The sequence below is a fragment of the Sapajus apella genome, unplaced genomic scaffold, assembly GCF_009761245.1.
Source record: "Sapajus apella isolate SASKATOON/1434 unplaced genomic scaffold, GSC_monkey_1.0 scaffold34, whole genome shotgun sequence".
Lineage (NCBI taxonomy): Eukaryota > Metazoa > Chordata > Mammalia > Primates > Cebidae > Sapajus > Sapajus apella.
The window spans coordinates 20,224,122-20,249,204 of NW_022436974.1; the positions used below are offsets into that span (position 1 = coordinate 20,224,122).

Consider the following 25,083-nt stretch of genomic DNA (forward strand, 5'->3'; position numbering starts at 1 on the left):
TCTCTCTCTCTCTCTCTCTCTCTCTCTCTCTCTCTCTCTCTCTCTCTGTCTCTCTAGTGAATCACTCTCTGCTCTGCATAACCTATTAAAAATTGGGTAGGATACAATTCGCATTTGTTACAAAAGGTCCTAGGTGGTGAAATTGTCTGATTTATGTCTTTAAAAGATCCAGATGCTAAATCATGGGCCAGAAACAGTTAGGTATTGCAGTAGTCTGGGATAAAGATGATTTTTTTATGAAAGGTGAATGGAGAAAAGGGAAAAGAAAAGAAAAGTGGAAGCATGTTCAGTGTATTTTGAACTGGGAAGGATTTTCTTACACTGGATATGGGAATAAGAGAAAGAGGAAAAAAAGAAATGATGATGCATAGGTGTTTGACTTCAGCAACTAAATGTATGGTTGTGTCATTTAATGAAATGAAAATATTAGAAGGGAAGAAATTTAGAGTAGGGACACCGGTGGGTGGGGATTCAAAAGTAATATTTATCTGTATTAAATTTGAAATGGCTATTACATACTGAAAGGAAGATATCAGGGAGGATGTTGAACATTGGAATATAATAAGCTTACTTGAGACATTAGAACTGGAGGAAAAAATATGTATGTGTGTGGATGTGTGTGTGTGTGTGTTCATATATACATAATCATATAATGTTATTAAGTGTGGCACTCAAAGTCGCTGGAAGAGATAACCTATGGAGTAGGTGGCATTTGAGTAAGAATTATGCCCAGGTCCAGGCTCAGAGATCTTTCAATATTTGTAAATCAAGCAGAGAAGGAACAAAGCGTGGAGACAATGGTAGGTCTATGAAAGAGGATTAAAAACAAAAAATGTAAGTCAGATGTAGGGGTTCATGCCTGTAATCCCAGCACTTTGGGAGGCCAAGGTAGGTGGATTGCTTGAGCCCAGGAGGTGGAGGCCAGCCTGGGCAACATGGTGAGACCCCATCTCTACAAAACTTAGCTGAGCATGGTGGTATGTACCTGTTGTCCCAACTACTCAGGAAGCTGAGGCAAGAGAATCACCTAAGTCTGGAGAGTTCAAGGCTGCAGTGAGCCACGATCATGCCACTGCACTCTAGCCTGGGTGACACAGTGAGACCCTCTCTCAAAAAACAAAAATAAAAATACAAAGAACGAGATCACAAATGATTAAAGAGGGCCTACTGCCCCATGTCAGTAAAATAACCCCATAGACAGAGTTGAGAGTGTGACAATATTCTGCTAGCAGCCCATCCTGCTCATTCCACCCCAGGCTGGCCAACAGCTTACATTTTTTCTTTCTCTACAATGCTGTTCATATACGTTCAAACTGTGTGGCAAGAATAAAAGCATATGTCCACTTTTTAAGAATGATAGAGCAGGAGCAATTGATGTAGAAATTGATTGCATCCAGAAATCATATCACTGGAGTAATTTGAAAGATACTTGTTGGTCTGTAAGCCTACCTCGCGTGATGTCCATTTATTTTTTAATTCCTTAAAGAACTTGTTGAGGCATTAGATTCACCATCTCTCAACCTAAATACTAATTGATTAATGTATTTTTTTAACCATTGCAACCCACACAAATGTTGGAGTTAAACGGAGAGCTGTTTAATAACTTTAGCAGAAATTGCTTGTTGTAACAAATGCAGTGACAATACCTGTTTAGGTAAGATGTGGAGTGGAGGTTTGTGGTTCTTAACCCATAGATTGACTAATAGAAACAGAAGCAACATTTTTCCTGGGTGGTGGGGAGGATAGCAGGATTCCTATTTTGGAATCTGATCATGGTTCCTTTACTAAAGTCAGATTGTAAGGACTCCTTATAAAGGGAGTTTGTCAGTAAAAAATGTAGTATGAGACCTATGCATCAAGGACTGCACAAGGGAAGAAAAAAGATCAAAGCAGTAAGACACAAAAGCATCTGAAAAGAAGGCAAGAGAATTAGGTGTGAAAGAGAAATTTCCCTCATTCTTGAATTTGTCCTGCTGTGCCCAGTGAGTATCCAAACTCACATAAATGTATGCCCCTGTGTGTGTAAAAACAAATGAACTCTTTCCTGCCTTCCTGCTTTCCTGCTTTCCTTCCAATTTACTGATTAATTCTGATGTGCCAAGTATTGACAGGGCTAATGTGTTGAGCTGATACTCTCAGGCATGCTTAAGCTTATGAAATAATGAAATTCCTACTTGATTTAGAGTTGAAATCTCTTCCCTCAACCTACATTAGAGAGGAAGTCCGTAGGAGGGGTAGTGGGAAAGCAGCATATGACTGGCTGACAACCTCTCTTTGCTGAGATTAGTTTGTCCCTCTAATGGCCCTCTTGGACAAGTCATAAGATCATCTCCTCTAACTCTCTGGTATACCTACAGCTGCTCCTTAGAAGCCCACATGTCCTTTTGCCCTGGGATCACACCATACAGGAACTGTAATTTTTATTGCCAAAACTGTTAACCAGACCACCACCCACCTCTCCATGATTTAGGCAGAAGTCAGACATCGTTTGTGTGTACAACTCACTCCCAAGGACCTACATAGTTGTTATTTTGTTGATTTGTTTTGTTTTTAATGTATAGTAATAGAGGCAAGATTAATCGCTAAGTCTTCACAATACCTAGAAGTTGGTAGACTTCATCTTTTCTTTTCCATTGATAGAACTATTGATAACCATTGTTTTAAATAGCAAAGTAAACCTAAGCATCAGATTCATAAATGCATCTGATTTCAGTCTCTACGATTAGGACTCACAAAACTGACTTGGCAAAGAAGAGAGAACTCTGTTTCACAACATAATACTAGTTGTTAGCTGGCACAAATCAACTCTGTGTCTTGTTACCTGTGAAGGTGAAGGACAGAATGAACAGAAAATCAGAAAAGGGGAATGGAGAAAGGAGACTAATATTGAGAGCTCACCACATAAATTTGTTTATATGTATTATCAGTTCTAATTTTCAAAACTGCACAAAGACAAAGACGTGTGTATTATTCTCACCACTTTTACAGAGGAGGATAGAGGTAAAAATGAATCTACAAGATGGTTAAATATCTTTTTCTCTCCAGGCAGAAGTAGAGACAGTCTTGCTAATTGGATAACTGATCACATTATAACTCTTTTCAAGGAATCAAGAGCCTATTCTTGATAGTGTAAAGCGGAGGCATATTCCTTTGTGCAGTTGTCTTTTTCCCTTTCATCATTTAATTCAATTTTTTACATCAAACCTTCAACTTGGAAAGGAGAAAAGTTCCCTTTCTGTTGAAATAAATAACAAATCTGGGGGGTTAGCCACCTGATGTTCTTTGAAATGTCAATTTCAAGGGAGAAAATTAGTGTTGGAGAGCCTGGGACTAAATTTCAACTGTGCCTTTCTAAATTGTGCATGCAAATGGGCAATTAGACCTGCGATGAGTAATTGCGTGCCTAAGTGAACCCTTCCACAAGGACCTTAGAAGCTGATTTTGAAGGTTGAATTTGTGGTAGACCTTATAAATTTTTTTTAATGCTGAAACAGTCTATGAAAGCTCATCTCCAGCTTAAAAAGGAAGACACCTCTCTATTCCAACCACTTTTCAGCTAAACTAAAGTCAACTGAGGAAGTGAAAATGGAGAATGTGAGGAAGTCAGAAATTATCAATACTCACTAAAATCTATGCTTTACATATGATACAATGACAATTCATCTTTGTAGAAAAAATTAAAAATCATGTAAGTTAAAATAACTATAAAATAGAATCATTAATGGACCATTTATGCATCCAGAAATACTACTGTTAATATTTTTGTCCTTATCTTTCCAATCTTATTAACATATTTATGAAATATTTCTATATGTACATAACACTGTGACAAATTTTTTACATTTAATAATGTATTTTATAATAAATATCTTTTCATAATACTTTATCACCTCTATGCTTTTCCATTTTAATATATCTCAGTGTCTGAAATTGACATACAAATGTTTAATGTTGATATTTCTTAATTTATACTATTATAAAACACATAACAAAAATGCAGTGGTAAACATCAATACGTGGTTTTTTTTTTGCTTGATTCACTACTTTTTAAAAATCATGTCTTCCTCGTGAAATTCTGAATAGAATTATTTTTGATTTGTGTAATAAGTGAAAGATAACTCTTTCTTACTGTTTTCATTTATATTTCAGGCATAGTTGACCTTCTCTAAAGGTCGATCTTTCCTCTCCAGCTCAGTATTTCTCTGAGAAATTGTCTGGTTTTTTAAAGAGCCCTCTATTCCCCCCCCCCATTTTTTTTTAAGGATCATCTATTAACCATTTGAAATTATTATGCTGTGGAACACAAAATAAAAACTCTTAGTGGGCCCGTATTCTTTCCCTCATACTCTGCTAACTAAAGCAATACAGTCATAAATACATTCAAAAATTAATTCAGTTATATATAATTTTTTTCATGTATTCCAATTTCTGAGATCATAAAACATAATTACATTTCCTTGGAGACTCAGGAAAAATCAAGGACTAGTAGTATCTGAATAAAATATTTTCAGCTAGGCCCAATGGCTCATGCTGTAATCCCTGCACTTTGGGAGGCCCAGGCAGGCAGATCATGAGGTCAGGAGGTAGATACCATCCTGGCCAACGTGGTGAAACGCCATCTCTACTGAAAATACAAAAATTAGCTGGGTGTGGTGGCGCATTCCTGTAATCCCAGCTACTAGGGAGGCTGAGAACCTCCCCAGTAGCTCTCACTTGAACCCGGGAGGTGGAAATTGCAGTAACTGCACTACAGCCTGGTGGCAGAGTGAGACTCCATCTCAAAAAAAAAAAAAAAAACATTCCTTCCATCTATATATGTATATAGACCCACAAACATATATATACATGTATATGTGTGGATATACATATGTATATGTGTGTGAGTACATATACATATTTCCCCTCTAATAAAATTCATGCATTGATATTCTAAGTAGAATAAAAGAAAGTATTTAGTTAATAACAAGTTTAATATCAGTGATGAACATTGTAATGGTAATTTAATTTTAGAAAGAACTACAGTCATAGGCTAGGTAATACAAATATCAACAGTAAAGTTTCTTAATACACAAAGGCTTATCAAGTTATGGAAGCACATGGTTAATGTCCCATGTGTTTAGAAATAAAACTTATATGTTCAGTTTGAGAGATATTTAATCTAAAAGTCATTAGCGTATAGATAAAAATAACTCTTTTTTAAAAAGTAAACACTTAAAACCACACTATTAACACTGAGAGTAACAGGATAAACAATATTTATTTTATAATTTTTCCAGGGAAAGGATAAACTGATTGTGATCACTTTTGTAGAAGCAACAGGAATCAAAATTCTTCAATTCTCAAATTTTAAGTGAGAATGACTCTTTTGTAATATGATGAACTTGCCCATAAATATTAATGTTTTATACACCACTAGATAATTACGTGCCTTGACAGCTATAGTGATAGTGAAAAAATTTAGTTCATTGATGGACAAATGAGTGTTGGCCAGATAGTCTTTAAACTGAGTTATTCTTTTACATAAAATGCTTTATAAATGTTATGTCAAGTTGTCATGTTGCTTATTTGTTTATTTTATTGTGATTTTTAACTTTCAAGAATTTTAAGTTCACCATTTGAACATCTAATTTAACTAATATTTTATAAATATATACCCTAAAAAAACAGCACTACTGATTTTGAGCAAATACATTTGAAAATTAAGTTTCTTGGGTTGTATATGTAAAATGCATTTCGACCATTTAGCCATCATTTGTTGGATTTTAATTATTTTTTGAGAATAACTTATTATGAACATATTCTATACTGAGAAATGGATTTTGCTTTCAAAATCCCTGGGCTTACTCAAACTCCACACTGTCTGAATTGCACCCTGTAGCTCTACCAGCATTCTTTCCATTCTTTACTGATGCCAACTTCTGTCACTTCAGGATCTTTTACCCAACTTCCTTCTGCCACTATCCTTCATCAGGCTATTTTCTATATATTATTTCTTCAGATCAACTCTGATATAAAACTTTACATGCAGTTTTTCTCTTGTGAACTTTAATAAACGCTGTATCTTTTGTACTGTAGTATGTAGCATTCTATATTATTCAGTGCTGCAGTGTGAGATTCCAGAGAATAAAGACAATGTCTCTCTTGTTTGCCTTTGTACCTTCAGTCCCAAGCAGTGTCTGGAAGAGACAAAGGAATCAATAAATATTCAATGGATAGTCAGATGATGAATGGATGGAAAGATAATAATATGAAAAAATGAGGCACATTTAGGAATTCTTAGGAGGCAGTGAAAAATATACTTAGTAACGTTGATTCTTGCTTGCAGTAGTTATATTTTATAAAGTTGCCACAAATGCTTAATTGGCAAAAACTGAATCATTGTTCCTAGGGGAATTACAAGGGTTGGTTCCTATGAGCATCTGGTCACAACATATTTGTCAGCAAATCAATATATAACCTAATTTTCTGTGTGTTTCCATTTAAAGACACTTTCCTATGTATTACTGATTCTTTCACATTAAGTTCTTGGCAACAGCACTAAAACTCATGCTGGAATAAAGATTACCTAATATGTATGTGTATACTCAGTTATGTGCCTCATCTCCATAAGCCACATCCCAGCCTTCTTATGCATAGGAATAATAGACAGCAGTTTAGCACAATACTTGGGGGTCATTTTAGACAGCAAAATCACCAGCAAAAAGCACACAAAATGAAAAAAATTGCCACTAAATGGACTTAAAAGAGGGAACTTGTTGTCAGTATGATAGCTGAAACAAGAAGAAAGGGGTTGCTGTGTTCCACCTTAGCTGGGAGTGTGCATGTCAGGCAACTCACATTTTTTGCCACTTTTGCTTATGTGCATGCTCATCAATGACTGTGAAAGAGCCATGAATATTGAGCTTTTATTTTGTCTTATTTTATTTTATTTTGAGGCAGCGTCTCACTTGCCCAGGCTGGAATGCAGTGGCAAATCACAGCTGACTTTAGCCTCAACCTCGTTGTGCTCAGGTGATTCTCCCACCTCAGCCTCCCCAGTAACTGGGACCACAGACATACTCTTTTTTTTTTTTTTCCTGAGACGGAGTTTTTGCTCTTGTTACCCAGGCTGGAGTGCAATGGCGCGATCTCGACTCACCGCAACCTCCGCCTCCTGGGTTCAGGCAATTCTCCTGCTTCAGCCTCCTGAGTAGCTGAGATTACAGGCATGCGCCACCATGCCCAGCTAATTTTTTGTATTTTTAGTAGAGATGGGGTTTCACCATGTTGACCAGGATGGTCTCGAACCCTTGAACTCGTGATCCACCCGCCTCGGCCTCCCAAAGTGCTGGGATTACAGGCTTGAGCCACTGCGCCCGGCCCACAGACATACTTTTAAAGTTACAAATAAACTTTAGCAATTAGAAAAATTGTAAATATGGAAACAACAAATAATGAAGATTCACTGTATTTGGTGCTAATGTAAAAATATGGTCCCTGTCATCAAAGTGATTATAGTCCAATTGAGGATAGGAATCAACAATCAAATCACTTTAAAACAAGGCAGTAAGCAACATGGGGATGCAAGAAGGAAGCAGCGAAGGAGTTTGGAATGAATGTTCACAAATGTAATCGGGTGAGGCTTCATGGTGCAAGTGGCCTGTAAACCATACTTAAAAGGATAAGTAGGATTTTAAGAGAGAGGGGAGAGAGAAGAAAAATCTTGATGGAGAGCAAGATCTTTGTGAAATGAGCAAATGTTTTATAATGCTATGTGTCTCCAAAATGCATATATTGAAACCTTAACCCCCAAGATGATGGTATAGGATGTGGGGCCTTTGTGAGATAATTAGGTGATGGTGAAGCTCTCGTTAAGTGGGATTAGTGCCTTTATAAAAGAGAATCCAGAGAGATCTCTCATCCCTTCCACCATGTGAGGACACAGAGAAAAGAAGGTTGTCTACGAACCAGGAAACAGGCCTTCAAAAGATACTAAATATCTTGGCATCATGATCTCCCAGCCTTTAGAACTCTGGGAAATAAATCTGTTGTTTATTAGATATTCAGTTGAAGGTATTCTGTAAATGGACTAAGACACTTAGAAAAGCAAATTAGAAAATTGTTGCAGTAGCACATTAGGAGGACAACCTGCTCCAGGCAAGAGTAAGTATAAAAAATGTTAAAGTAAGAAAAAAAATATCGTGCAGGAGGCAGAGAAAGGGAGGGTCACAGAAAAAATAAAAATAGCCACAGAATAATACTAATGAAATAGATCCAGGGATGTTTTCCACAGTCTGTATTAGTTTTCTCTTGTTGCATAACAAATTACCTCACACTGAGTAATTTAAAACAGCATATATTTATTGTCTCATAGTCTCCATGGGTCAGGAATCCAGACAGACACTAAAGCTGATTTCTCTACCCAGGGTCTCACTAGGCTACAAACAAGGTGTTTAACATGGGGCTGTGTTCACTTCTGGAGCTTGAAGCTCTCTTCCAAGATCATCTGAGTCTTTGTTCCTTCAGTTTGTAGAACGGAGGGACCCATCTTCTTGCTGTCAGTTGGGGCTGCTCTCACTTCCTAGATTCTGGCCACATGTCCCTCTCACAGGACCTCTTTTCACTTCTTTGAGGCCAGCAGGAACACCTCTTGCTTCAAATTTCTCCCTTTAAGCAACACCTAAATAGTACCTTTTATAGGGTTCCCCTGATTAGATCAGGCCCACTGAGAATAATCTGTTTTTTACTAACTCAAAGTCAGCTGATTAGGAATCTTAATTACCTCTACAAAATTATTTAACCTGTGCCATATAATGTACCCTAACCGTAACAGTGGCATCCTGTCATAATCATAAATTCTTTTTAAGGAAAAGGGATTACGTTGGGGGCAGAAATCTTGGGGCCCGTTTCGAAATGCTGCCTTCCAGCAAAGCTTATGAGTTGATATATGAGACTTTGCTGCCCTTTTCTTGTATTTAATTGCTGGTCAGTTAGAACTTCCCCAGCTTCACCAGTTCCATTTTTGCCTTTGTTAATGTGGAGGAGATCCCAAGGAAGAAACTTTGCTTTGTGTCTGTGAACTGGAACATGGCTGGGGCTCAGTTTGGGATCTAATTTAGGACTAAGTTGATTTGCATAAGAAAGGAAGACAAGTCCCTAAAGAGAGGTTCCAAGCAGAGAGAGGAAGGGGGTGTTTCATCAGTGCAATGAGAAGGGGCAGGGTAGAGGTGTGCTGACATAAGAAACGGAAGGATCTGGCTGTTGGCCACTTACAAAAAACCCAGTGTAACAAGATTGAGGTTAATCCAAAGAGTGTATATTTTATTATGCATGGTGGCAAGGGGAAGAGTAGATGTAATTCTTTCCAAAATTTTCCAGTCTTCAATTTATAGAGGGAGTGCAGGGTTTTTTAAAGAAAGGGTTTGGAATGCAAAAGAGGCAAGGGGTTAGGAGGTGTCAGGTGGCCTAACCACTTCGATGGCTTGTCTTGAATTACTATTTTATTTGGTGAAGGAGCTAGCGCCGCTGTGGCTGGAAGTATCTGGTCCATATCAGGATACAGCTCCTGAAGCCTCTAAGGAAATTTATGACCTGATAAGTGAGCATAGTGTGAGCTTCACATGCATCTAGGTAAATAAGGCGCATAAGGCATGGGACCATAGTATGGGAAAAGAAAGGGAGCGGAGGTTCACTGCACGTTCGAGGCCAGATTTGAAGATGAAAGGTGACACATAGGCAGGTTGTCTTTAAGCTATATCATGAGACTAGAGGTGAGGGAAGGAGGACAGTGGAAAGAAAAAAAAATGAAGACTTGGTTTGAGGCTAAGCTGTGAAGCCGTTCAGTTTCACTGAGAGGTCAGGGAAACAGGAGAACTGAGGCAGCCGTGTAGGATGAGGAGTGCTGGAAGAAAAGCAGTGTTGAAATGGGATTTCTGAGGTTACTTTGCTTTGTGTTTCACAAACTAACTTCCTCCCACTTCTCTGCCTGAATGTTATCTTCAGTAAAATTTGCCCTGTTTGTCCTTGTATTGGGATTGGATTTATGTATAGGCTCTTATTTATTGTTATTTTGCTTTGTTTTGTTGAAGCAATGTCTAAAACTGGCTTCACGTTTGGCACTGGGAATGATCATAGCCAGTGAAAGATATTGTCAAATACCATGTTTATTTACTTATCGATCGATCGATCGATCTGTCTACTTATCTATCATCTATCTATTCTATGTATCTCGTCTTCCTCTCCCTGTCGTAAAATCTCATTTTCAGGCTTTCTCTCTCTTTCTTGTCTATAAATAAATCTGATTATGACACTTTTTCCAGCTAAGACCTTCCAATGTGTTCTTAGAATGAAATCCAGAGTCCTTCCCGTGGTTTAGAAATCCCATATTATAACGTGTGATAAGCACCCACCTCCCTGTATTTCTCTGATACTGCCCTCCCTCTGTCCACTCTGCTTCAGCAGCCTTGACTCTGACCTCCCTGTTTCTTAAACATGCAAAGCTCCTGGCTGCTATACCGGTTCCACACTAGTTTTCTCTGTGTGGCTGGCTTCTTCGTTTAGTGCAGATCACAGATTAAATATTATCTCTCCAGAGAGGCCTTTCTTGATAATCTATCTAATACTACCACCAGGCCACTTTCTATCAAAGCACCCTATTTTAATTCTCTATCTAGCACTTATCACCATCTGATATATTTCTTGTTTATTTATTATCTGTCATCCCCCCTACTACTCCTTCCCCAGGACAGGCCATGGCCTCAAGGTCAGACGGCTGGTCTCCACTGATCACCAGTCTATCCCCGGTAATTAAAATAGTGTCTGACACATAACAGATGCTTTACAATTACTTGTTAATAAATGAATTCATAGAAGATTAGGACATATTGGGGGCTATCTGTCATTGTTGAACAGCTCATCTGAGAAATAACCAGAGAAAGTTTGAGATCCAGTTGACAAACAGTGGCACAAGAAGGCAACTTGGTGAAGAGAAAAGAGCACTGATGTTGCCTTTGAGATACTGGGGTTTTCATCTTCCCTCTGCAACTAATTTGCTGCTTGACCTTGAGCAAGGGCAAGCAATACCTTGTAGAGGGAAAAAGCAAGACTACTTATGAATACTTCTACATACCAAATTTGTTATATATTATTATCTGACTTTCATGGATGAGGAAACTAAGGCAGGAATGAGGAAACTCAGGTTAATAATCTATGATTTGTATGTGAGAAAGCTGGGATTTGAACGCACCTGTGTTTGGCCTAAAGGTCTCTTCCAGTTCTGACATTCCACAATTTGAAATGCCTTTATCTTCTCTACCTGTCTATAGAACATAATTTTCCTTAATCAGATCTATCACTTTTTTTTTATCGTGAACATTTTTCTACTTTGTAGAAAGAAGGAGAGAAGGGTGCACATTGAGTGGAAATTGTAGCTATAAGAGCTATGACACTAAGTAGCTTGATTTTTCTGTTTTTTTTTTTTTCCTCAAAAGTTGTATTTTAAAGGATCAAAAGTAAATACTGCATATAAACACAGAGAAAATTCACTGGTATTTATGTTCTTTGATGCTCACTTTCAATACATGGTACCTTCATCTTCTTTTTTTTTTATTGCATTTGGGTTTTGGAGTACATGTGATGAACATACAAGATTGTTGCATAGGTACACACATGGCAGTGTCATTTGCTGCCTTCCTCCCCATCACCTATATCTGGCATTTCTCCCCATGCTATCTCTCCCCAACTCCCAACCCCCTGCTGTCCCTCCCCTATTTCTCCCCAACAGAACTCAGTGTGCGATGCTCCTCTCCCTGTGTCCATGTGTTCTCATTGTTCAACACCCACCTATGAGTGAGAACATGTAGTGTTTGTTTTCTGTTCTTGTGTCAGTTTGCTGAGAATGATGGTTTCCAGGCTCATCCATGTCCCTACAAAGGACACAAACTCATCATTTTTTTATGGCTGCATAGTATTCCATGGTGTATATGTGCCACATTTTCCCTGTCCAGTCTATCATCGATGGGCATTTGGGTTGGCTCCAGGTCTTTGCTATTGTAAACAGTGCTGCAATGAACATCCGTGTGCATGTGTCCTTATAGTAGAACGATTTATACTCCTTTGGAAATATACCCAGTAATGGGATTGCTGGGTCAAATGGAATTTCTATTTCTAGGTCCTTGAGGAATCGCCACACTGTCTTCCACAATGGTTGCACTAATTTGCACTCCCACCAACAGTGTAAAAGGGTTCCTATTTCTCCACATCCTCTCCAGCATCTGTTGTCTCCAGATTTTTTAATGATCACCATTCCAACTGGCGTGAGATGGTATCTCAATGTAGTTTTGATTTGCATTTCTCTAATGACCAGTGATGATGAGCATTTTTTCATATGTTTATTGGCCTCATGTATGTCTTCTTTTGTAAAGTGTCTGTTCATATTCTTCACCCACTTTTGAATGGGATTATTTGTTTTTTTCCTGTAATTCCGTTTTAGTTCTTTGTAGATTCTGGGTATTAGCCCTTTGTCAGTTGGGTAGATTGCAAAAATGTTTTCCCATTCTGTTGGTTGCCGATTCACTCTAATGACTGTTTCTTTTGCTGTGCAGAGCTGTGGAGTTTGATTAGGTCCCATTTGTCTATTTTGACTTTTGTTGCCAAAGCTTTTGGTGTTTTGGTCATGAAGTCCTTGTCTATGCCTATGTCCTGAATGGTTTTGCCTAGATTTCCTTCTAGGGTTTTTATGGTGTTAGGTCTTATGTTTAAGTCTTTAATCCATCTGAAGTTAATTTTAGTGTAAGGTGTCAGGAAGGGGTCCAGTTTCTGCTTTCTGCACATGGCTAGCCAGTTTTCCCAACACCATTTATTAAACAGGGAATCCTTTCCCCATTGCTTGTTTTTGTCAGGTTTGTCAAAGTTCAGACGGTTGTAGATGTGTGGTGTTGCCTCCGAGGCCTCTGCTCTGTTCCATTGGTCTATATTTCTGTTTTGGTACCAGTACCATGTTGTTTTGATAACTGTAGCCTTGTAGTATAGTTAAAGCTCGGTAGTGTGATGCCTCCAGCTGTGTTCTTTTTGCTTAGAATTGACTTGGCTATGCGGGCTCTCTTTTGGTTCCATATGAAGTTTAAGGTGGTTTTTTCCAGTTCTGTGAAGAAGGTCATTGGTAGCTTGATGGGGATAGCATTGAATCTATAAATTACTGTGGGCAGTATGGCCATTTTCATGATATTGATTCTTCCTAACCACGAGCATGGAATATTTTTCCATCTGTTTGTGTCCTCTCTTACTTCATTGAGCAGTGGTTTGTAGTTCTCCTTGAGAAAATAAACTGTTATGGGTCCATAACTGGTATGCACAGTCTCTGTGACTCTGGCAAATAACCAGGTCAAGTCTGTATAATAAAGTTGGAATACTGAGGTTGACGACCTTGAACACTGTGAAGAAGCGGTTCTGCCGGGCTAGGTTCTGCCAGGGCGCCTTGGAGCAGTGGTACTTGATGAAGGCGAAGCAGCCGGTGCATAGGACGTGGTAGGTGGTGCTCTGCACTGGCCAGTTGAAGTGCCAGAGGCTGAACTGGTTGTTGCAGACGGCGCTGTAGGGCTCACAGAAGGAGGTCCAGTGCGCAGGCGCCGCTGCAGCAGGTACCGAATCAGCACCTCTGAGGCGTGGGCTTGGGGCGCTGTGCTAGGCCTGGGGCCACCCAGCAGCAGGAGCGGGGCCTCGTGGGCCCTCCGCGGGGCCTCCATGGCTTGCTGCACCCCGATGCTGGTAGGTGTCCGCCGGTTTTTGTTTTTTTAAAGAAAAAAGAAATGAGGCCGGTTGCAGTGGCTCACCCTTGTAATCCCAGCACTTTGGGAGTCCGAGGTAGGCGGATCATGAGGTAAGGATATCGAAACCATCCTGGCCATGGTGAAACCGCCTGGCCCCGTCCCTACTAAAATACAAAAAATTAGCTGGGCATGGTGGCCTGCGCCTGTAGTCCCAGCTACTCAGGAGGCTGAGGCAGGAGAATTGCTTAAATCAGGGAGACGGAGGTTGCAGTGAGCCAAGATTGTGCCACTGCACTCCAGCCTAGCAAAAGAGCAAGACTCGTCTCAAAAAAAAAAAAAAAAAAGAAAGAAAAGAAAAGAAAAAGGAAATGAAAGACTGTAACAATAAGCAGAGGTAATATCTACAGAATTGTCCATTATCCCTAAGGATTTATACACTTAAAATAACCTAGTTTGTCTTTAAGCAATTTATTTTTTTCATTTTCCTACTGTTCTCTGTGTTAAATGGTTTCTAAATGATTTGTAAGGTTGATATTTAAACAACTCTTACACTGCCTAAATGTATAGTTCTCTCTTTCAAAACATCACCTTTTTTCCCAAATTCAGTATCTTTATTTAGATGTCAAATTATGCCAGCATTGCCAATTTAATTCAGCAGCATGCAGTGATATCACATACCTATTTTATTATTCTGCATTTCTGATTCAGTAAAAAACTGCCTCATACTTATTCTACTTGCTTTTTTTAAATTTTAATTGATTGTTGTTCTTTTAAGTTTCAAGCATGAGTTTGATTAGTTTAAAGTTTCAAAAGCAAAGCTGTTTCCTAAATGCATAAGAGTCCCTGTGACATTAGCAAAAGCTGTTTGGGGCTATGGGTGGATAATTGTTTAGTAATGTCCTATTTGATTTCAGAAGAGCCTTATCTTGTCAAGCAAATGATACTCCCTCGGAGACCATGAGAGACAGATTGTTATCATGTCAGGAACTTTTGAAGACACATACCTTTTCTGGTGGCTTCATAAAGCCACAAATTCCCTTCCTCATGATAATAATAATAATAAAAACACAATAGCACTAGCTAATTCTATGAGTATTATTATTTTGCTCAGTTTATATCTGGGGAAATTAAAATCAGTGAGGTTAAGTAACCTCAGCTAGTAAGGGTTGACTGGGGACTCTAATAACAAAATTTCAGCTCTGACTAAAAGAACCTGCGATTGTAACCACTAGGCTTCATATGTCCTGGCGTGCCCTGCCTGAACTGTACTTATTGTCTGGCTCCAATATGGCCTGCTCAGTAGTTTCCTTTCCTTCATTCAGGAAACACTATACATCTGGTGCAAAGCAGTAAAGATAGAGCAATGGTTAAGGCTATCTGTAAGCTGTTCTGGGGTTACCAGAGTGATAGGAAGAGATACATGTTAAAATACATGCTCTGAATGAACAGACTCCCCAAAACAGACTTTGTGTGAGCACTATGGCTGTTTATTCACCTGGGTGGGTAGGATGAGTCTGAAAAAGTCAGCAGAGGGCAGTGGGATAAGAGTTAGTTTTATAGGTTTGGGCTAAGCAGTAGAAAGTTACAGAAGTTACAGTTTAGGGCGGCTTTTTGCAAGCTGGGAGGGGAGTCACAGGGTCTGGAGTCACGAGGTTGACCAAGGTCAGTTACAAAGTCTAATGGCCTTGTCAATTGAGGCTGAAATAAGAAACAAGAAACAATAGAAGAATGTCTTAGGTTAGTTAGGCGCCGTAGGGGTAGATGGTTCTTCCATTTTTAATGGTCTTCCAGTTACTTCAGGTTTTCTAATTCCAGAAGGCCCTCCAGAGGTGTATGTGTGGGTCACGGGGATTGTCACAGCATCCATGGCGCCGTCACTAAGCCTGAAAGACCTTACAATACATGTGTAAACAAGAGGATAGATCAGAGAGGTATAATTACAGATTGGCAGTTTCAGGGGTTGTTTTCAGAGTCTTTCTAGGTTTTAGACCATGTGTTGAAACAATGCCTTCGCCTGTGGAAAAGGAGAACCACTATGGAATCATTACCGTGCAGTAAGTACTGTACTAAATATTTGTATTAATTAAGGCAATGTAAGCCTAATACAAGGAATGTCTGTCTCTTGCGCAGGTAGTGGGTATTCTTAGTCCAGCCGTTCTCCTCCCAGCAGTGTTCAGTGACCTAGACTCCTAGGACCCTGAGCCATTTTCAGTTTGTAATTTGAAGATGCCATTTTTGCTTTGAATTTGCAAGATTTCCCTAGAGGTCTTATTGCAGCCAGCAAAAATAGGAAAAGAGCAGAGAGGATTATAGAAGAGAAACTTTTATGGACCAGGATTGAGAGGGGCCTTGCATTTCATTGGTGAGAATTTAGGTATGAAAACATCTAATTGCAAAGGAAGCTGAAATTGTAGTCTCTCAAGGAGCCCAAGTAAATTTACACTCATATGAATCAGAAATATGATTGCCGTGATACTACCAACTAATATCAATTAAATCACCCTCTCCGAAAAACGAGTCTATGAAGTAAAACTTTAATTTTGTGAAGACTAATAATCTGTTATGCTACTTTTCTAAAGCCCACAGAACAAAAACGGAGAAAAGTAAAAACCCTTGCAAAATATTTTTAATAAGCAGTAGGATAAGAAAAATCTTTTATTGAGCATTTATTCCATTTATTACCAGGTGCATTATGTAGGTAAATGTATTTGGTAATTTTTTTTAGAACTCTCATTATTCTTATTTTACTGATGAGCCTCACAGAAGTTAGCAGAATTAATATCACAGAGATATAATTAATAAAGCCTGGATACAAATCCAGATCATTCTGTGCAAAGTTTATATTCTTTCTACCACATGTAGCAGATTCAATGAGAGTCTGTAGTGAAAATAGATTAATCTTATGTATTAAGTTTACTTTCTTGTAAAAGAAGGAATGCCAGGGAGCTTTGTCATGGGAAAATTGAACCGTTGTTTCACCCTTACCTCTTAAAGATGCTGTAATGTGTTACACTAGCCCCTCAAACAATATATTCACAAAAATTCTTATTTATTAAATGTACAATAGCGCATGGACCTGTGGTCTGTCTTCAGATGCTCCGTTTAGAATGAGAGCTCTCAATTTTCTATAATTGGATCCAAGGAAACTTCAAGTCTTCATCATCCCCTCCTCCTCCCTGCACCCTTATCTCTGTATTCATTTTTTTTATATGAAAAACTCAAAAAATTAAAGAAAACCTACATGAAGTATATTTTAAAATGCCATATATTAAGGGAAAGAGAGTATCAATCTGAATATCAAGAGGTATCTTAAACCTCCATAAGTTATTTCTTTATATATTCAAAGACTTAAAGACCACACAAGGCAGAGTTAGGGCTGATACTCATTGCTAATTCTGAATAATAATGCCTTTCAAAATACAGCATTTAGGAAAGCATATCTAGAATACAGAATTTATCACAAATCTGTGACTCAGTTACAAAACTCATAAAGAGACAATTACAGGCTATTAAACTTTTTATTTTGATTTTCCATTTGATAAGAAAAAGACACGGTATAGTATTTTATTTGGGCCTGCTCATTATGGACATTTGCAAGCTGATGGAATAGCTCTCTGAACTGGGAGGTAACTTGACACTCACAGCTAGCCCAGTTTCCTGGATTAAAACAGATCCTCCTCAGGTGCAAATACTATTCGGAGACAGGATTGTCTCCCACTCTCATTGCTAAGTTTCCTGAGATTCTAGGGAAAAAACCTAAAAATCAATGAGTCTATTGCTAGAATATATTTCTCCAACGTCAGTCTAATTTCCTCCCCTACCTGGCTATCTTTTAAAAACCTAAATATTAAAAAAACGTTTTTATAATTACATGGTGTACCATCATTTTGCTCCAAACTACCTCCCCCATCTCTTCACATTGTGATTCCCCTTATTTTTTATCCATTATTTCTGAGATGATCTTCCAAAATAATACAGTTTTTGTTTGCTTGTTTTGAGGCTAGGGACATCTTACTTCACATATCAATTAAAAGTAAGAAAGGCAAATATCTTTCTATCCACCTTCTGTTTCATGGGGGCAAGTTTTTGTAGCTTGCCATTTATTTTTATGTTTATTTACTTTTTAAAGATGGAATCTGGCTGGAGTGCAGTGGCATGATCTTAGCTCACTGCTACCTCTGTCTCCCAGGTTCAAGAGATTTTTGTGCCTCAGCTTCACAGGTAGCTGGGATTACAGGCGCCCACTACCACTCCCAGCTGATTTTTGTGGTTTAGCAGAGACAGGGTTTCACCCTGTTGGCCAGGCTGTTCTCAAACTCCTGACCTCAAGTGATCCGCCTGCCTTGGCCTCCCAAAGTGCTGAGATTACGAGCTTTAGCCCCCATTCCTGGCTTATATTTCTTAATCCAAATGACTCAGGCCTGGAAGTTAGAGGAAATCCCTTCTAGATTTTATCTGACCAGTTTTAGTTTCCCATGTTACTGTAAATTTTATTTTTCTACAAATTCATGGATATTTTATATATTGATAGAGAGGATGTTGTAAAGGCTGTTTATTAGACATAATTTAAAGATGCACTGTTAGTAGTTGCCATATCATTGAGTGTATGAATAAATGAACACATGAATGAATAAAGTAGCTAGGGTCACCAAAAACTAGAAGACCTTTCCTCAGCTGGTGATGACACTGAGGAGAGGGCCAATTCTGTGTGCGATCACTGAGAAAATTACTGCAGTTCTCCAATAGGCTTAGAAAGACAGGCTCATTCCTGAGCAGAATCATAATATAAATGCCAACATCTTCCAAAACAAAAGACAGCACTACAAGTTCCTATTGTAAACACATTGTTTATCTCAAAATACTCCTGTTGATAGCTTGGCATTGGGAATAATCTTTGCATAACAATACTCTCAAACTGCAAAGGACTGAGTATGAAAAATGAATGTTTCACAGATGATAAACAAAAGTGTGGGCAGCACATTTAATATTTTAATTAAAAAAACAACTTTTCTTTTGAAGTCAAACTTCTAGCAGATTGCTTAAAGATACTCTCATCACTGGAAATGCAAGACAAAAAAAAAAAGAAAAATCACCAAGTAGCACTGCTGTTTCAGTAGCAGATGAAAAAAAAGAGTGAATGTAATGAGCAATTCCAAGTAGATACACAAGGACTGGGACCAGCTTAAAAACTAACAGAAGACAAAGGCAGTTCAAAGCAGATAAATGTAGCCTAATGATGTCTTTGATGAGGCTTTGTCTCTCATCTCTTTGTGCACATTAAAATATAAGGAATTTTAAAAAGAGAGCAAAACAGTCAAAGACATATCTGCATGTGTCACTAATGAATGATGAGAACTAGAAAGACAAAGGATGAATTTCAGCGGATTTGATGGGACTTTATCAGGTATGTCTGTGTGAATTACAAACTGTGAGGCATAACAAAGAGTAGGAGTGAAGAAAATGGAAGAGATGTTTGATATGTAAAGAGTAATACGTTAAACTTTTTAGTGAGGGGGCTGTGGGTTGGGAGAGCGATGGCTATCCAGTGGTTTCCACACAAAGCATTAGGCAACTGATTATCTGACATGAAAGCCTCAGTAGAATCTGTACATCATTGCTGACATATATTAGAACCCAAAGTCTTCTATGGAGAGGAAACCTGAGTATGACTCCACGAGGAAACACCCAAGTAATTTATCCAACAAAGTTAAGTCAGGTACTGTCTGCACACCCTGCCATTTCAGTTCATCAGACTAGATTGGATGGAGCCATTGAGATGGGATAGTTGCCTTGACCCTTTTGCAGTTGGAAACTGGAGTGCACCGGCCCTGGGTCCAGCTGGCCACTTTGGCGCAAAGATGGATGAACTTCACTCACTTGAACTTACTGGGCTCAATTGCTCACGGGAGGGATCACGCAGGCAAGCAGGTGCTGGGGCCATGGCAAGTGCTTTGGGGCTCTGGCCCCATAGCAGCATCTAGGTGTGTGTTACAATTAATGGTCTTTTAGCTTTGCCATACGTGGATGGCTTCAGTGTTAAACAGCACAGTGAAGAGTCAGTGTGACAGCCCCTTTAGGTTCCCACACCAAGTGAAATGTGAAATATCCAGCGTCCAGGAGGAATCGGGTCATGTGCATGGTTTGAAAGGTGATGTATACAGAAAATTTTATTAAGTGGTGGAAGTGGCTCTCTCAGCAGAAGGGAAGCAAGAAAGGGAATGGAGCAGGAAGAAGGTGATCTTTCCCTCAAGCCCAGCCCTCTCCCACCGGGCTGCTCCCTGAAGTCATGTGTCTGAAGTTAAGCCTCGTCAGCTGCTGCTTCTCTTCTCAACACTCAGCCACTTGTTACTTTGCCAACTGAGGTCTGGGATTTATATGGGCACAGGATAGTAGGGGCAGGATAGGCCAAAAAGGTAACAATTTGGTGGGGAAAAGGGGATAACTGTTCTCATTTAGGGCCATGGTTTCCAGGGCCATGTGAGGGTGGGGACTTTGCCAGGGAACCACCCTCTTCTACACAGTATTTCCCTGCTTCCTGTTCATATCACTGTCAAGCAAATGGGTCTTCAATTTGCTACTGGAAAAAGCGTCTTGTCCCAGACCCCCAAAGTGAGTTCGTGGAACTCATGGAGGAAATAATTCAGAGTGAGTCACAAAGTATAGAGAAGTTAAGATAGCTTAAAAGAGATTACTCTATTACAGAGTCAGGCATCCTCAGAAAGCAAGGCGAGGAATGCACCCACCCCAAATACCGTGCTTGCTTAAATAGGATAACAGAGCTAAGAGTAATGGCCTTACATGCTTTATTACAAAAGCTTGTGATCCGCTTGTGACAGGTTACTAGTATTGTTGTTCTCTTGTGTAACTATTGATTTCATCAAGAATTTATAGACATTTTTAAAAGTGAAACCAATTCTTAATGAATGTTTTTGTTTTTAAGATATCAGAATATTTACATAAGTACTGGGTCTTAATTTAGTTTGTTAACATCATTAACTCATTCCCTCAACCATAAATATATTGTGACCAAGGGTTCCCAACCTCCTGGGAATATAACCTAGCAGATTTGACCTTAGCCAACCTTTGTTCAAGGTGAAGTCACTCTGGTTAGGATGCCTCTGACAAGTTCAGTTAATTTTCCTTTTCAATATGAACAATTTTTAAACTAACCTGACAATTTTAGTCAAACTACTTATGTGTGTGGACATAATCAAATAAAAGTTAAGTGCTTTTGTCTATGAAAACGTCAAGCTCAGTTGGAACCCTGGCTGTCCCATTTACTTGCTCTGTGTTCTCAAGTCACTTAACATTTGGAGTCTCATTTTCTTTAACTGTCCACTGACTATGATAATTCCTATAGCATAAGAATTTATAAAAATGAATGGAAAAATGTACATAAATGCAAAGTACTTTGCTATTACTTGGAGTCTAATGGAGTTGGGGAGGAGAAATGGATTGGTCTGCTGTATAACCTTAGGATAAAAATTTGTGGTTGTGTGGTGAAGGGAATAATCTTGATTTGGGGGAAGAAACAAAAAAATCTCTGGTGGTGCCAAGAAAGGACTCAGGGGAAAATTTATCATTCAACATGTAAGGGGTTTGCTTGAACAAAGAAAGTAGGATAATGCACAGTATTTGTGATTCACTGTGGTAGTTTGCTAAGGCTGCTGAAACAAAAGCATCACAGGCTGGGTGAGCAACAGACATTTATTTTCTCACAGTTCTGTAAGTTAGGGCCCTGGAATCAAGGTGTTGGCAGGGCCATGCTTTCTCTGATGGTCTGGGGAAGGAACTGTTCCAGACCTGTCTCCTGGCATCTCCTAGTTCCTGGGCCTGTGGCAGCACAATTCCAGTTTTCACATAGCATTCTCTGTGTGTATGTGTGTGCATGTGTGTGTATGTGTGTCCGGATTACTTCTTTTTTTATAAAGACACTAGACATTTTGTCTAATGAAAGCCCCTCTTATAACAATACATCCTCATCATAACTAGTGTAATCTGTAATGACCCTATTTCCAAATAAGGTTACACTGCAGTACTGGAGGTTAGGAATTCAACATATTGATTTTAGGGAACACAATTCAATCTCTGACACTTACACATACTTTATTGAATGTGAATTCTTTTTCTAGGAGAAATTAACAGGTTCTTTGTTTTCAAACCATGTTGATGAAGGAGAAAAATACAGATTGTACTGACGTGAAAGAATAGAACAGCAGGGAAAGCTGGTATGTAGTTTCTAGATATGAGATCCCTTCAATGTGTTGATTGTAGCTGTAAAGAGTTATTGAGAAGCTACTTTATGCTAGGTGTTGACAACTGTAGTAAGATAGGACCTGACCCTTTGAGAATCACAGGGCATAATGACAGAGATACACCAAGAGATAAAGATAATGCACTGTATGCTATAGGCCAAAATACAATGGGATCCCAGCAGAGTCATTCACATTTTTATTTTCTTTGATTCCCTATGCTGTTGTTATATGCCTTTTTATTTCTTAGAAGTTATAAAATAATAATTTGTCCCCAGAGGTATTACATGCTGAGAGTATCTCCTTAAAAATCTTTTGTTACAAATCTAAAAAATTGGCATAAATACCTGTGCCCTCATGGTCACTAAGTAGTGTAACTGGGTGTGGTTTTTCAATCTAGGTCAATTTCTCCAGCACGCCATTGTCAACAGTCCCTCCCCAGAAGAACATAAACACTGAAGTGGTTTTTTTTTGTTTTTCAATGTGAGTAAATTTCAGATCAGTTCTTTAAGATAAGCTGTAATTGTAGTGTTAGAATACTATTTGGATATGATCTGTCATGGTGAGCATTATCTCTAATAATTTTGATGTATTTGTGAAATACTGTATTATAAATATATTTAACTAGACATTTTCTTAAGTGAACTGAAAACAGAAATGTTTCAGCCAAATTTCTGTGGTTCTTAAAATACAAAGGCAACCTGCTGGAGAAGAAAGAAAGAGGCCTGCAGTGTCATATATTTATACCTTGCTTTGAATCCCCAGATTCTTCATGTTCAAACCACATGCGACTTATGGGAATATAATTAATACTTCCTAAGTTTCAGATTCTTCCTTAGAATAATGAAAAATATAATGCACTCCTCACATTTTATTGTGACGCTTAAAGGGGCCCATTTAAGCGTCACAATTAAAAAGGTAGGTGAACTTCCTTTCAGTGTTTCACATCTAGCACACAAACAACCTTTATTATTAGTGCTTTGCAACACTACTCTCACCTCTCGCTCCTCTGAACTGCAATTCAACCTCACAAATATTACCCACCCACTTGCCCACACACACACACATATGTATATATATATATATGCCCTTGCAACTTTCTTTGCCTAATAGTTAGAAAGTTTTAGTTATTATTTTGTGCTAGATTGAAACATTTTAGTCCATCATAAAAAATATTTTGGAAGCAAGATGTAATTACCCAAGCTGCCCTTTGGGCTAGTGAAGCTGAAAGAACAGCTCTGAACCACCATATGGGCTGCGCATGGTGAGGCCTATTGGAACCAAGCATTTAAATCCATTTCTTCCTGAGAACAATTAGATGAAACCATCCAATTCTTCCAGGAGCTTTGAAAATGATCACCTGTTGGACCCAGACTCTGGGTAAATTGCTTTCATTTGAATACAATTTGGAATTTGTTCAACTAATCATAATCTGTTAATTGCATTTTGGAGGAAGAAAGAAATTGAATGAAGCAACTGGTTCTTGTTAGATCTGAGCCAGCTCTGGGATTCAGCATGTGGCTACAGCATTCTACCTTGTTAATCTCAATAAAAGGCGGACTTTGCAAGCTGTAATAATTAAATCGCCCTTTACAAAACAAAATAAATTCTGCATGGGAACATGTTATGCTACACTGTTTCTGATTTTATAAATATGTTTAATATCCCTATTTACATTAGTCATCTTCATTATCTAAAAATTCCAGCTACCAATAATCTTGATTATTCAGGATTATTGAATAACTATTCATGGTGTTTCTTTAAAATCAAACTTTATTTTTTTAGAACAGTGTTAGGTTCATAGCAAAATTTAGTAGAAAGTATAGTTTTCTCACATACCAAATGCCCCCACATGCCTAATGATTTTTTACCTTGCCAAAAAGGGGGATATTGAATATAAAGACAACACTATGTTCCATAGTTCTCCTTATAAAAATTTTCTGTAGTCTAGGCAGTAGAAAGAGCATGATTTTCTAATTATATCAAACATAGTTTGTATACTGGTTGTTCCAGCTTTCCTTTTGTTTTGTTCATTTTTGGTTTTGTTTCGTTTTTGTTTTGCTTTGTTCTTTAGAGACAGGGTCTTGCTTTGTTGTCCAATCTGGTCTTGAACTCCTGGCTCCACATGATCTTCCCACCTGGGTCTCTCAAAGTGCTGAGATGACAGGCATGAGCCACCACACCCAGCACCAACTTTCTTATTGAGTGAAAATATTCTACTTCTCTAAGCCTCAACTTAAAATGACCAATTCTTTTTTTAGAGTTATCATGACAGAAAATTAGCAAATTTCACATATCACATTTAGCATAGTAGTGTTTATCCCACAGGGGGAAGCAGTAATGCAGTGTTACCAGGCAAAATAGTAGTTTTGAGTGGGGATCAGGGGAGTAAGAACTGAGAAAAGAGCTATTGGATGGCACACTTATTACCTGGGTGATGGAATCAATCATACCCTGAATCTCAGTATCATGTAACATAACCGTATACAAATCTGCACATGCACCCCTGTTGAAATTAAAACAAACAAACAAACAGAACAGCAGAAGTAGTAAAAGTATAGTTATATCACTTTACTATTTGGGTGAATAAAATCCCATCCTAAGTCTACTTTTCTTCTTGTTTGTATGATCAGTATTGATTAATCTATTATCTACCACTTTTGACCTTTCTCTAAATAGTGATTTTATTCAGTACCTATGATTTGTGTAGAAAGTAAAAATGATCATTGCCCTCAAGCAGATTATAATGCACTTTAGGTAATGGACCAGAAGAATGGAATTACTCCATATTTCTTGCTTTGTTCTCATAATTATGAGTGTAAAACTGAATGACTATAGAAAACTCGTAAGGTACAATATCAAAAAGACAACAGAAATCATCTGAGCTCTAAAATTAAAAGAATATTAGCATATTTTTCTCTTTTTAGACTTTTAAAAAATGTCCAAATGTAAGTGCCATAGGTGAGAAGTGCCCGCATATTCTAAAGAGAGGAGCTGGATTCATCACCACAGCTCAAGACAATAGGTGAGAAAACCTGGCATATTCTTTTTTTTTTTTTTTTTTTTTTTTTTTTTTTTTTTTTTTT

The 25,083-nt window shown here is 38.3% G+C and overlaps 1 protein-coding gene and 1 pseudogene across 1 annotated transcript in view; one reads left to right on the forward strand and one right to left on the reverse strand.

Annotated features, from left to right (window-relative positions):
* Window positions 1-25,083, forward strand: part of TENM4 (teneurin transmembrane protein 4) — a 3,057,282-nt gene that overhangs the window by 642,716 nt on the left and 2,389,483 nt on the right. The gene's annotated exons all lie outside the window — the stretch shown is intronic.
* On the reverse strand, window positions 11,552-13,721 carry LOC116563338 (annotated as a pseudogene).